At 37.5% G+C, this 12,939-nt stretch overlaps 1 pseudogene; it reads right to left on the bottom strand.

Moving 5' to 3' along the window:
• Positions 1 to 232: 232 nt before the first annotated feature.
• On the bottom strand, positions 233 to 2,386 carry LOC126948123 (heat shock protein HSP 90-alpha-like; annotated as a pseudogene).
• Between the last annotated feature and the right edge of the window lie 10,553 nt (positions 2,387 to 12,939).

Below are 12,939 nucleotides of genomic sequence, written 5' to 3'. Positions count from 1 at the left end.
AAATAAGCCAATGTGAAGCTAAAAAAAATTACTAGCTCTGCTTTAGTACTTAAGGTATCACAGCATCACTTAGAAGTAGAAAGAAATCTTATCTTTCCCTTAAAGTAGTTGTTGTCATGCCATATAGACTTTTAAATGTTAACAAAAAACAAAGAAAAATATCCTTGAAAATATATTATCAGAGGAATTGTAGAGTACTGAACCAGTGTTTAAGTCATCCTTCAGCTGGAGTTTAGTCTATTTCTTCCATGCATGATGTGTCATCATCTACTTCAAGGGGTGACATTTCTTCAGTAGTATCATCAGCAGTCGGGTCATTTTCATCAATACCCACACCAAGTTTGATCATCCTGTGGATCCTGGGGATCTTCCAGACCAAAGTCCGAAGACAAAAGAGCAGTTTCGTAAAGCAAGATGACCAGATCCTGCACAGACTTTACTTATCTGCCTCTGCCTTTTGCCTTAAGGTCTCAGTAATGGAATGGTCAGGGTTTATCTCCAGGTGTTTCTTTGCTGTCATGTAACCCATTGTTGAGTTGTCTCTTAGGACTTGAGCTTTCACAATTCTTTCCATGTTTGCTGTCCAGCCATATGTGCTCGTGACAATATAGCCTGGAGATGTTGCCAGTTTGACACAACCACCTTTTCAACTTTTTTCTCCAACATGTCTTTCATGATTTTGCAGATGTTCTCAAACTTTGTCTTCTTCATCCTCTGGAAGTTCCAAGCCCTCTTTGGTGACTGACACTGAAGTCTTCCCCTCAAATTCCTTCAGTGTTGGACACAGCACTAATCAATTGGCTTGATCATATAGATCACTTCTAAGCTGTGTTTCCAAAGATGTTCCACAAAGGCTGAGTTAGCTACCTGGTCTTTGGTCTCACCTGTGATATATTAGATATGTTTCTAGTTTTTGTTCATTCTGGTGCAGTAGTCCTTGAGATAAACCATCTCATCACCAGAATCAGATGTATAGTACCTTAACAGCTCTGAAAGCTTCTTCCAGTGTTGAGAGTCTTCGAATATTTCAAGCTTTATGCTTTTAGAGAACTGCTCATAGAACTTCTTGTAGTTCTCTTTATCTTCTGCCAGTTTGGTAAAGAGTTCTAAGAATTTTTTGATCAAATTCTCCATGATAACTTTCAAAATTTTGCTTTGTTGCAACATCTCACAGGAAATATTTAAAGGGAGATGCTTTGAGTCCACCACCTTTCTACTGAAGTTCAGATATGCAGGGATTAGCTCTTTACAGTTATCCATGATGACAACTCTGTGTACACACAATTTGATGTTGTTCTTTTCCTTTCTCTTTTCAAACAGGTCAAAAGGAGCATGTTGTGGGACAAATAGAAGGGCTCTGAAGTCCAAGTGCCCTTCAACTGAAAAATGCTTCACTGCCAAGTGATCTTCCCAGTCACTGGTCAAGCCCCTGTAGAATTCTCCTTACTCCTCATTAGTAATACCATCGGCATTTCTGGTCCAGATGGGCTTTGTTTTGTTGAGTTTTTCTTGATCGATGTACTTTTCCTTAATCTTTTTATTCTTTTTGTCACCATCCTTCTTTTCTTCTTTGTCTTCATCAGAACCAACATCTTCAATTTCAAGTTTGTCTTCGGACTCTTTCTCTTCTTTTTCTTTTTCTTCTTCTTTATCTTCCTTTTCTTCAGCTTCATCATCGCTGACTTCCTTATCACGTTCCTTCTCCACAAAAAGAGTAATGGGATATCCAATAAACTGTGAATGTTTCTTCAAAATCCTTTTTATTCTTTGTTCCTCCAAGCACTCAAAATTTGGTCTTCCTTCAGGTGTAGGATAACCTTTGCTCCATGACCCATAGGTTCACTTGTCTGTCCTCACTGTGAATGATACCCCTGCTGAGGACTCCCAGGCATATTGCTCATCATCGTTATGTTTGATGATCACAGTTACTTTCTTGGCAACCAAATAAGCAGAATAAAAAACAACCCTGAACTGGCCAGTCATAGAGATATCTGCATCAGCCTGCAAAGCTTCCATGAACACTGGTCCCAGACTTGGTGATAGTACCAAGGTTATTGATCAAGTCAGTCTTGGTTATTCCAATTCCAGTGTCCACAATAGTGAGGATTTGATCTTCTTTTTCTTTGTTTGGTATAAGGGTAATATGCAGCCCTTTCCCAGAGTCTAATTTACTGGGATCCGTCAACTTTTCATATTGGATTTTGTCCAATGCATCTGACGAATTTGAAATTACTTATCTCAGAAAGATCTATTTGTTCGAGTAGAAAGTAGTGATGATTAGTGACATCAACTGGGCAATTTCTGCCTGAAAGGTGAACATCTCAACCTCCTCCTCCTCCATCGGTTGGTCTTGGGTCTGGGTTTCCTCAGGCATCTTGGCTAAGAGACTGCACGGCCTCCATAGCGCAGCAGCACCAGGATGGTGAGGTACCTTGGCTTTTTTTCCCTTTTCTTTTCTTAAAATCCATTCAACCACTCTGTATCTTTTGATTGGAAAATGTAATTCATTTACATTTAAAGTAATTATTGATAGGTGAAAGACTTACTACTGGCATTTTGATTTTTACTGACTGCTTTGTAGTTCTTTTCTTTCTTTTTTCCAATCTTCCTACCTTTCTTTATAATTTGTTGAATTTTGATAGTTGTATGCTTTGATTCATGTCTCTATTTTTTGTGTATCAACTAGAGGCGATTTTTTCACTTGGTTATCATGGGGCACATATAAAACATCTTATAATTATTTCATTCTAATTTAAGTTGCTAACAACCGAAATTGCATACAAAAACTCAATGCTTTTACTTCACTCTACCCACTTTTTATGCTATTCATGTCATACTTTCATCTTTCTAGATTATGTATTCATTACCAATGTCTTCTTTTGAGAAGTGTTTGTTCATATCCTTTGCCCACTTTTTGATGGGCTTGTTTGTGTTTTTTTTTGTAAATTTGTTTGAGTTCTTTGTAGGTTCTGGATGTTAGCCCTTTGTCAGTTGGGTAGATTGCAAAAATTTTCTACCATTCTGTAGGTTGCCTGCTCACTTTGATGGTAGTTTCTTTTGCTGTGCAGAAGCTCTTTAGTTTAATTAGATCCCATTTGTCAATTTTGGCTTTTGTTGCCATTGCTTTTGGTGTTTTAGACATGAAGTCCTTGCCCATGCCTATGTCCTGAATGGTATTACCTAGGTCTTCTTCTAGGGTGTTTATGGTTTTCGGCCTAACATCTAAGTCTCTAATCCATCTTGAATTAATTTTCATATAAGGAGTAAGGAAAGGATCCAGTTTCAGCTTTCTACTTATAGCTAGCCAATTTTCCCAGCACCATTTATTAAATAGGGAATCTTTTCCCCATTTCTTGTTTTTGTCAGGTTTGTCAAAGATCAGATGGCTGTAGATGTGTGGTATTATTTCTGAGGTATCTGTTCTGTTCCATTGGTCTATATCTCTGTTTTGATACCAGTACCATGCTGTTTTGGTTACTGTAGCCTTGTAATATAGTTTGAACTCAGGTAGCGTGATGCCTCCAGCTTTGTTCTTTTGGCTTAAGATTGCCTTGGCAATGTGGGCTCTTTTCTGGTTTCATATTAATTTTAAAGCAGCTTTTTCCAATTCTGTGAAGAAACTCATTGGTAGCTTGATGGGGATGGCATTGAATCTATAAATTACCTTGGGCAGTATGGCATTTTCATGATATTGATTCTTCCTACCCATGAGCATGGTATGTTCTTCCATTTGTTTGTGTCCTCTTTTATTTCACTGAGCAGTGGTTTGTAGTTCTCCTTGAAGAGGTCCTTTACATCCCTTGTAAGTTGGATTCCTAGGTATTTTATTCTCTTTGAAGCTATTGTGAATGGGAGTTCATTCATGATTTGGCTCTTTGTTTGTCTGTTATTGGTGTATAAGAATGCTTGTGATTTTTGCACATTGATTTTGTAGCCTGAGATTTTGCTGAAGTTGCTATCAGCTTAAGGAGATTTTGGGCTGAGACAATGGGGTCTTGTAAATATACAATCATGTCATCTGCAAACAGGGACAATTTGACTTCTTCTTTTCCTAACTGAATACCTTTTATTTCTTTCTCTTGCCTGATTGCCCTAGCCAGAACTTCCAACACTATGTTGAATAGGAGAGGTGAGAGAAGGAATCCCTGTCTTGTGCCAGTTTTCAAAGAGAATGCTTCCAGTTTTTGCCCATTCAATATGATATTGGCTGTGGGTTTGTCATAAATAGCTCTTATTATTTTGAGATACCTTCCATCAATACCGAATTTATTGAGCGTTTTTAGCATGAAGGGCTGTTGAATTTTGTCAAGGCCTTTTCTGTATCTATTGAGATAATCACGTGGTTTTTGTCTTTGGTTCTGTTTATATGCTGGATTACGTTTATTGTGTTTTAACTTTAATAATAGAATTTAAAATGATTTACACAGCATATTTACAGTATTAGATTATTCCAGATTTGACTATTTACTTTTACTAGTGGCTTTTTAAACTATTAACTTGTTAAAAATGTTTTATGTTATTTATTTCTTTATTTTACAGATGTGATGTTGCTATATTACCCAGGCTGGTCTTACACTCCTGAGTTTAAATGATCCTCCCACCTTGACCTCCCAAAATGATGGGATTAAAGGCAGGAGCCACAGCACTTGGCTTTAACATATTTTTGTTACAACTTGAAGAACTCCTTTTAGTATTTATTTTATTTTATTTTACTATAAGTTCTGGGATACAAGTGCAGAACGCATGAGTTTGTTACACAAGTATATGTGTGCCATGGTGGTTTGCTGTTCCTACGAACCTGTCATCTAGGTTTTAAGCCCTGCATGCATTAGCTATTTGTCCTAATGCTCTCCCTCCTCCCCTTGCACCTCAAACCCTGACTGGCTGTGATGTGTGTTGTTCCCCTCCCTCTGTCCATGTGTTCTCATTGTTCAACTCCTACTTAAGAGTGAGAACATGCAATGTTTGGTTTTCCATTCCTGTGTTACCTTTAGCATTTCTTATAACACAGGTCATATGGTTATGAACTTCCTTAGTTTCTGTTTGTCTGGGTATGTCTTTATTTCTGCTTCATTTCTGAGAGAGATTTTCTATGTATAGTACATATAGTATTCTTTGGTAGTTTTTTTTTTTTTTTTTCTGCTCTTTGGCTATATCATCCCACACATCCAGGCTTGCAATTTTTTTTTTTTTTAGGTTTTTGTTTGTTTGTTTGTTTGTTTGTGCCAAGTCTCCTGATATCCTTAAAGGGGTTCCCTTTTATGTCACAAGTTTCTTTTCACTTCTGCTTTCAACCGTCTCTTTTTGTGTTTGACTTATGATAAGCTGATTATAATGTGCTTCAGAGTGTTACTGTTGGGGTTGATACTGTTTGGACATGTTGATTTTCATGAAACTGGATTGAGTCTGTATCTCTCCCATGATTTTGAAAGTTTTCAGCCAGTATTTCTTTAAGCTTTATGTCTCTTTATTTGCTTTTTTTTCCTTCTGAGACACCCACAGTTTATTATTGTTTTTCTAATTTTAATTCATTTTCTATATGTGTGTTTTCTTGCATTTCTTCAAGATCTTTAAGATGATTATTTTGAATTCTTTTTCAGGCAATTCCTAGGTCTCCATTTCTTTGTGACTTACTAGTGAAGCTTTACTAGTTTCTTTTGGTGGTGTCATGTTTGCCTAATTCTTCATTATCTGTGTAGATTGCATTGATGTCTGTGCATTGATGTCTGAATAAACATCTTTTCTGGCATTTAAAGACTGCTTTTGGCAGATAAAAGCTTTCTCCTGTTGAGCGTCTATGCTCGTGAGATTGCCTCCAGGATCCTAGTAAAGTAGGTTTTGAGCTAGATCATGTGGCTGCCTCTTCATCTGCAATGGGATTTCTGCTTAATAGACCTGTTACCAGGGCCTCCAGTGGGTATGAATTCTGTCTGGTACCCAGGTGGACTGAATTACCTCCAGTACATTGGGCAGTAGGGTTGGTGCTGGAATGAGGATCCTTTTTAGAGTCCACAGATGGTAGGCCTGTTACTAAGTTTGTCAATGGGTATGGTTTCCTCCAGGTCTTTGGGAGAGCTCCCATTAAGTGACTGGGTAGGTCCCTTTGCAGGCAGTACTTGTCCTGGCCTGCAGTTGAGAGGAGATGAATATAAGTCACATGGTTGCAGTAATGACAAAGATCTGCAGGCCTGCCTCTGAAGTCAAGGTTTGGTGTATCCTCCTGTTGGTCCCTGGTCAGGCAAAACTGCCCTCAGACCATAGCTGAGAGGGAATGAATCCAAGTTACAGGGCTGTGTCAGGATCTTCTGTGAGACTGAGAGCAGCAGGCCTGCCTCTGAGGATATAAACAGGCTTGTCTTTCTCTATGTTCTTGATTGGGCAAGCCTACACTCAGACCACAGTTATTAATGCCTGGAGCTGAGTTTCAGAGTCATTTCAAGTTCCACACTTGGCACCGAGGTCAACAAGCTTATTATCTGCAGCGCTTGTATATGTGACTCTTCCTGGGCTCTTTGACAGATGGCAAAATAAGGCTGTATCCAAGGCCACAATAAAACAAGGCCATTGCTAGGTCTAGAGCTGGGACCACTGTTTGCAGGTCTCCCCCTCAAAATGGCTTTCCTACATCATGATCTTCACTAGGATTTCACAATCTCCTATCTAAAACCTGAGGCTCTTACAAATGTATTCCCCCATTGATGGCTGTGAAATTATTGTTGCTGCTGAGGAACATAAGCAGTGGACTTTCTATTTCACCATCTTTCTCTCGTTTTTGTCTCTCACTATTTTTAAAATTTTTTTTTTTTTTTTTTTTTTTTTTTTTTTGAGAAGGAGTCTCGCTCCATCACCCAGGCTGGAGTGCAGTGGTGCAATCTCGGCTCACTGCAACCTCCACCTCCTGAGTTCACGCCATTCTCCTGCCCCAGCCTCCAGAGAAGCTGGGACTATAGACGCTAGCCACTACACTCGGCTAATTTTTTGTATTCTTTAGTAGAGACGGGTTTCACTGTGTTAGCCAGGATGGTCTCGATCTTCTGACCTCGTAATCTGCCTGCCTTGGCCTCCCAAAGTGCTGGGATTACAGGCGTGAGCCACCGCACCCAGCCAATAATTGAATTATTGTATGTTCTAGCATAATTTTGGTTTCTTTCTGCTTGAAACATGTTGAGATTTTTGGGTTTGGGGGTTTATATGGGATCTCAATTACATGAATATTTGATTGTTTGGCACTTTACCATAGGTCATCAAGCCTCTGCTTTTGTTTTGTTGTTGTTATTGCTGTTATTTGGGGTTTTTGAAGTTTTGCTATTATTACGGGTTGTTTCCATTGCTGTGTGTTTAAGTTAATCGATCTTTGGCAGTGTCTGCAGCTAATCCTACTTAGTGTATTTTTAAAATTCAGATAATATTTTTTATTTCTATAAATTATACTTGATGGCCGTTGGGAATATAAACTCTTCTTTTTGTGAGCTCTAGGACTTGTTTAGTCTATTGCTTCCAGTAGTTGTTCATATTCTACAAGAAGTTTATTCTAAAAAATGTACGAATTAGCACTCTTCCAAAGATTTGAGGAGATCCCTTTGCAGCTATTAGACCTCCCTCTGTGTGTGCTAATCCCTTCTCTCTAGTTATCTGTCTTGAAATGGTCCCTTTGTCTTCTCTATACTCTAATCTTTATTTAATCTAGTCTCCTTAATACTCTATCTAATCTAGTCTTCTCTATAATCTTTATCTAATCTAATCCTTAATTCAGTAAGACTACTTGATATATTTTGGTGTCCTCTGTTGCCTATCTCTCTCTCTCTCTTTTTCTCTCTCTTTCTATATATATACACACATAAATATACACACACATATATACACATATAGAGCTTTTATTATTCTATCAGTTATGCCTCAGTATTATCCAATATTATCTTGGTGTTTTTATATTTTTAAATATAAGAAGTGTACACATTTTTTATATTTAAAATATTTCAACATATTTTGTCTCACTCCATCAAGGTCACACAGTGTCCAGTACCAGAGTCCTATGGAATTACTTATATTCAACTGGATAATACTGAGACATAAATGTTGGAATAATTCCAGCTGAAGGTAATCAAGGGCTGTTTTTTTCTGTTTCACCCTCTTAACTCCCATTTCCATCTTCAATTTTTCTTTAGAACTAAAATTAGGATTGTCTAGGGTCTGTTACTGGGGTCCACACCTCTTTGCTTTGTACTCTGCAAATATTTTCTAAGTCATAACATGTGGAAATCACTTATTTCTCTTTTCTCAAGAATAACAGTCTTATTCTGTCTCTTGTCTAATGTCTACAAACTGTTATATCACATATTTTTCTAACTTTTAGTTTTTTAAGGTAGAAAATTAAGTACAATTTATATTAATCCATCTTGATAGGATTTTATATCTTACTGATGATATTCATTAACTACCCAATGCCTTTTACATAACACATTTTTGAATATTTTAATTGTAAAATAAGTAGAAAAGGAGGCCACAGAAAAAGAAAAAAAGCATTACTTAAAATGTGTATAAATAGAATTTTCAAGTTTTTACTTAATAAAAGAAACCAGCACAAAGTCACAGATTGTGTTAGAAGAATATGTAGGTCTCCTGATCCCCGCCCAGTGCAACGGTGTTTCCCTTCAGGATGCTTCTCAGGTGAGCACATCCTGTTTTTTGTTGGAAAAACACTGTTGAATAAATACTGCAGCTTAGAAGGTGCCACTTCAGAGCACATCCAGAAATCCTAGATTGTTTTTCTTTTTAGCCCTATGGGATTCCCACCTATATACTGACTTTATGCCCAAGAGAATGTACTTCATATGTTGTGTTACTACTGGTTCAGTAGGAATAATAATAGGGTATGCAACAAAAAAGAAAACAAGAGAAAAAAAAAAAACAAAAACTACTCTCTTACCTGAGTGAGATTTGGGGGAAGTAAACAGAACAATTTGATTTTTCATTGTTGTAACTTCCATTGTCAAACTCAATATATAGTTGATGAAAGAGTAAATAATTGATAGACTCTTAAAGGCAGCTTTATTTATTTATTAAATTGCTATTAGTCAGTCAATTTCTCTTCTTTATTTTCCAATATCTATACTAAGACTTCTTTTCCTACCTGAAAATGCTTGACAGGGAGGCCGAGGCAGGCGGATCACAAAGTCAGGAGATCGAGACCATGCTGGTTAACACGGTGAAACCCCGTCTTTACTAAAAATACAAAAAAATTAGCCGGGCGTGGTGGCCAGGGCCTGTAGTCCCGGCTACTCGGGAGGCTGAGACAGGAGAATAGCCCGAACCCGGGAGGTGGAACTTGCAGTGAGCCAAGATTGTGCCACTGCACTCCAGAATGGGCGACAGAGCGAGACTCCGTCTCAAAAAAAGAAAAAAAGAAAAAAAAAAAAAAAAACTTGACAAATCAAGGGGTAGTAAGAATGCCTTCCTCTAGGATTAATTGCTTGGCTTTGTTTGAGTTACTCCAGCTTTCTGTTAGATCTATTACTGAAGGGTAAGTGTGGGAGGATAGAACCAGTCTGAAAGTATCCAACCTGAAAAAAATTTATACAAATTCACTCTCTGTGTTTATTAACGGAATGTTAGATTCTTAATCCCTGTTTTTCAAGATAGGGGGAAAAAAAGCAGAGAAATACCATTCTCTGTATTTTTTCCTATTCATTTTTTTTTATCATAGTACATTGTTGTTAAAATGCAGAGAAAAGTAAATCTTGACCAACAAAACATGTAACACAAGCATTAAGAATAGTTGTAAACGGCATAATTGCTTTAGAATATCACTGCCACCAAGGAAGGTTATAAGAGATAGGTGGTTGGAGACATGAGAGATTTGACAGAAAGTAATGCCATGGCACTTTTTTCCCTGGTAATAGAAGAAACTTTTCCAGGTACCTCAGGTAATTTCTCACTTTCACATCATAAGACCATGTCCCATCTACCCACAGGTCCTGCTTCTACCAACCTGATTATTACGAAGTTGCCTCGGTAATCTGGCAATCCAGGTAATTCTTATGGCATTATGAATTAATCTGCTCTAATTCACCCACGAGATTTATATTATTTCCAAGAATATTATTGTTGTTGTTGTTGCTGTTGTTGTTGTTGTTGTTTTTGTTTTGAGATGGAGTCTCTCTCTGTCGCCCAGGCTGGAGTGCAGTGGCGCGATCTTGGCTCACTACAAACTCCGCCTCCCTGGTTCAAGCGATTCTCCTGCCTTAGCCTCTGGAGTACTAGGGACTACAGGCGCGTGCCTTCACACCCCGCTAAGTTTTTTGTATTTTTAGTAGAGACGGAGTTTCACCGCGTTAGCCAGGATGGTCTCAATCTCCTGACCTCGTGATCCGCCCGACTCGGCCTCCGGAAGTGCTGGAATTACAGGCCTGAGCCATCACGCCCGGCCCAAGAATATATTTTTTAAAAGGGTTACCTATTACATTTACATTTATTTACATTTTAGAACTTGTAGATATTAAAGAAGAACATATTTTCAAGGATTCCCATGATGTGATGGAAAGGAAATCAAGCATGAGGGTGTCCAAAATGGAGTGGAGACTGATAAGTGATTTCATTTTATTGAGTATCTAAGACAAAGGTATGAAACATCTGACCATGTTACCATGATTCACATTCACCCTTTGCCAGGCATCAGTATTCAACCATAGTTCTCTTTGCCATTGAGCACTGGAATCCACGCAACCACTGTTAATTGTGTTTTAATACAATACAAATACTGTTTACTATTCAAGTCTGGAAGAGATAAAAGGAAACAATAAGAGAGGCAGCCAGTAGATTGCATATTATAAATGGGATGTGAAAAGACCTTCGTATTCTGAAACTATATGCTAAAATCAAAAACAGCAATTTAAAAGAACAAATTCCAAATACAATATTGTTTTAAAGAATAAAGTTAAACTAAACTAAGCATAATAGGTTTCATAATCATAGGGTAGTAGCTATATAACATTAAACTCTTTAGTGTAAGCAACCTAAGGGTCAGAGGAGAGCACACGTGTGGTAGAACTGATAGAGAAGTAGTGAACTTTAAGCCATATTGGCATAAAATTGACTTCCAGAATAAGGAAAGTGATTATCTTAAGTCACCTGCAGTGTTACCTTATTTCCTAGTAAGTCATTTTAAGAACACTATTAACAAAGTGTTAATAAACAAAGCTATTTGTTTAATTAGTTGATTATTAAATATTTTATTATATAAAGGGCATCTGTAAAAGGCATTATTTAAGCTCATGAAAGGTATGGTGGAATTTTAAGCCTCGAAAGGAAATTAATGGGAATAAAGAGCCAGTTTGCAACCTACTGGATCACATTGCATATTTATAATTGTACTGCCCACATTTTGATCTTTCACACAACCTAGAAGTTGTGGAATACGAACCAGATCTAGCTCTCATGAATTTCCCTACTGTGGCATTTATTTTTATTTATTTATTTTTTTGTCTCTCAGTCTGGCTCTTCACAAAAGTTTATGTATTAACTGGTGACTAACGAAACAAATAGCACCAGGCTCTTCCCTGAGGAGTGCAATTTATTTAGCTCCTCGGTTGCCATCTCTGAAGCTTGTGTAGTGGATGTTTTCTCCACAGAACATTAGGATGGTGAGATTCAAAAGCAGCAGAAAGTCTGTAAAGAATGACAAGTTGATTCGCCACTCATTTTTTTTACCTCCTCACCGCTTATTAGACATTTCTAATATACATTTTTCACCAGATAATACTGTCATGTTACATTTGAGACTGAAAAATGAGTGAACCATTGAAAGCTCGTTCTTGACGGAGAGTTATGGGTATCTATTTTTTTTCTTTTTCAGTTACCCAGAGAAGCCTTGCTTAAGAAATCAGTCTTTCTGAGATGGCTCATAGAGAAGTAATCAGCACTATGGGCTCAATATAACATATTTCATGGCATTTGCTTGAAGAAGTAGCTTATTGTAGCTCATTTGGTGAGGTTCTATTTTATCTCCCCCAAGCCCTATACTATCTTCCATTTTTTCAAGCTATCATATACTATCTAACTATCACTGAGTAACTAGATAAACAAACTACAACTCATGGGAGAATAAGAACATTTCTAAAATTATCATGGTGACATGGCAACTTTTCTGTTAGTAAATTCACATACTATCTTCATTCAATTTCCCACATAAAATAATCCAAACAGGGTTATTTTCTTATGTTCCCTAGAACATAGCTATTGTAATCCAGTGAAATCTTCTAATGAGATGAGACTCAAAAATTAATATTATTATACAACCATTTCTATATTGAAATAACACTCTTCTATTCCTTTCTAGTATTAACCTCTCAATGCCCCAAACTATGTATTCCTATCTGCTCTTCTGATAATTCTGAGAAGCATCCCCCAAAGCATCATTGGAAAACTTTTCTTTAGTCTCTTATTAGGTAGGGCCCCAATATGTTGCTTGGTACTTATACTTTCCAAAACTCCAGGGAATCATTATTGCAATATTATTTTTGGCACAGTTCTGTACTTCTCTCACTTAGCAAAGGGGATGCAGAAAACACCACAGATCCAAAATCTCACAGGTCTAATAGAAAAATAAAATAAAATAAAAATCAGAAGGTGGGGCACAGTGGCTCACACGTGTAATCCCAGCACTTTGGCAGGCCGAGGCAGGTGGATGATCTGAGGTAAGGAGTTTGAGATCAGCCTGGCCAATATGGCGAAACCCCATCTCTACTACAAATACGAAAATTATCTAGGTGTGGTGGCAGGTGCCTGTAATCCTAGTTACTCAGGAGGCTGAGGGAGTAGAATCACTTGAATTCAGGAAGTGGAGGTTGTAGTGAGCCCGAAATTGTGCCACTGAACTCCAGCCTGGGTAACAAAATGAGACTCCACCTAAAAAAAATAAAAATAAAAATAAAAAGGAAAATA

Source organism: Macaca thibetana, chromosome 1 (genome assembly GCF_024542745.1).
Source record: "Macaca thibetana thibetana isolate TM-01 chromosome 1, ASM2454274v1, whole genome shotgun sequence".
Classification (NCBI taxonomy): domain Eukaryota; kingdom Metazoa; phylum Chordata; class Mammalia; order Primates; family Cercopithecidae; genus Macaca; species Macaca thibetana.
Note: the sequence above shows the minus strand (reverse complement) of the source record. Positions and strands in the feature narration are given on the sequence as shown.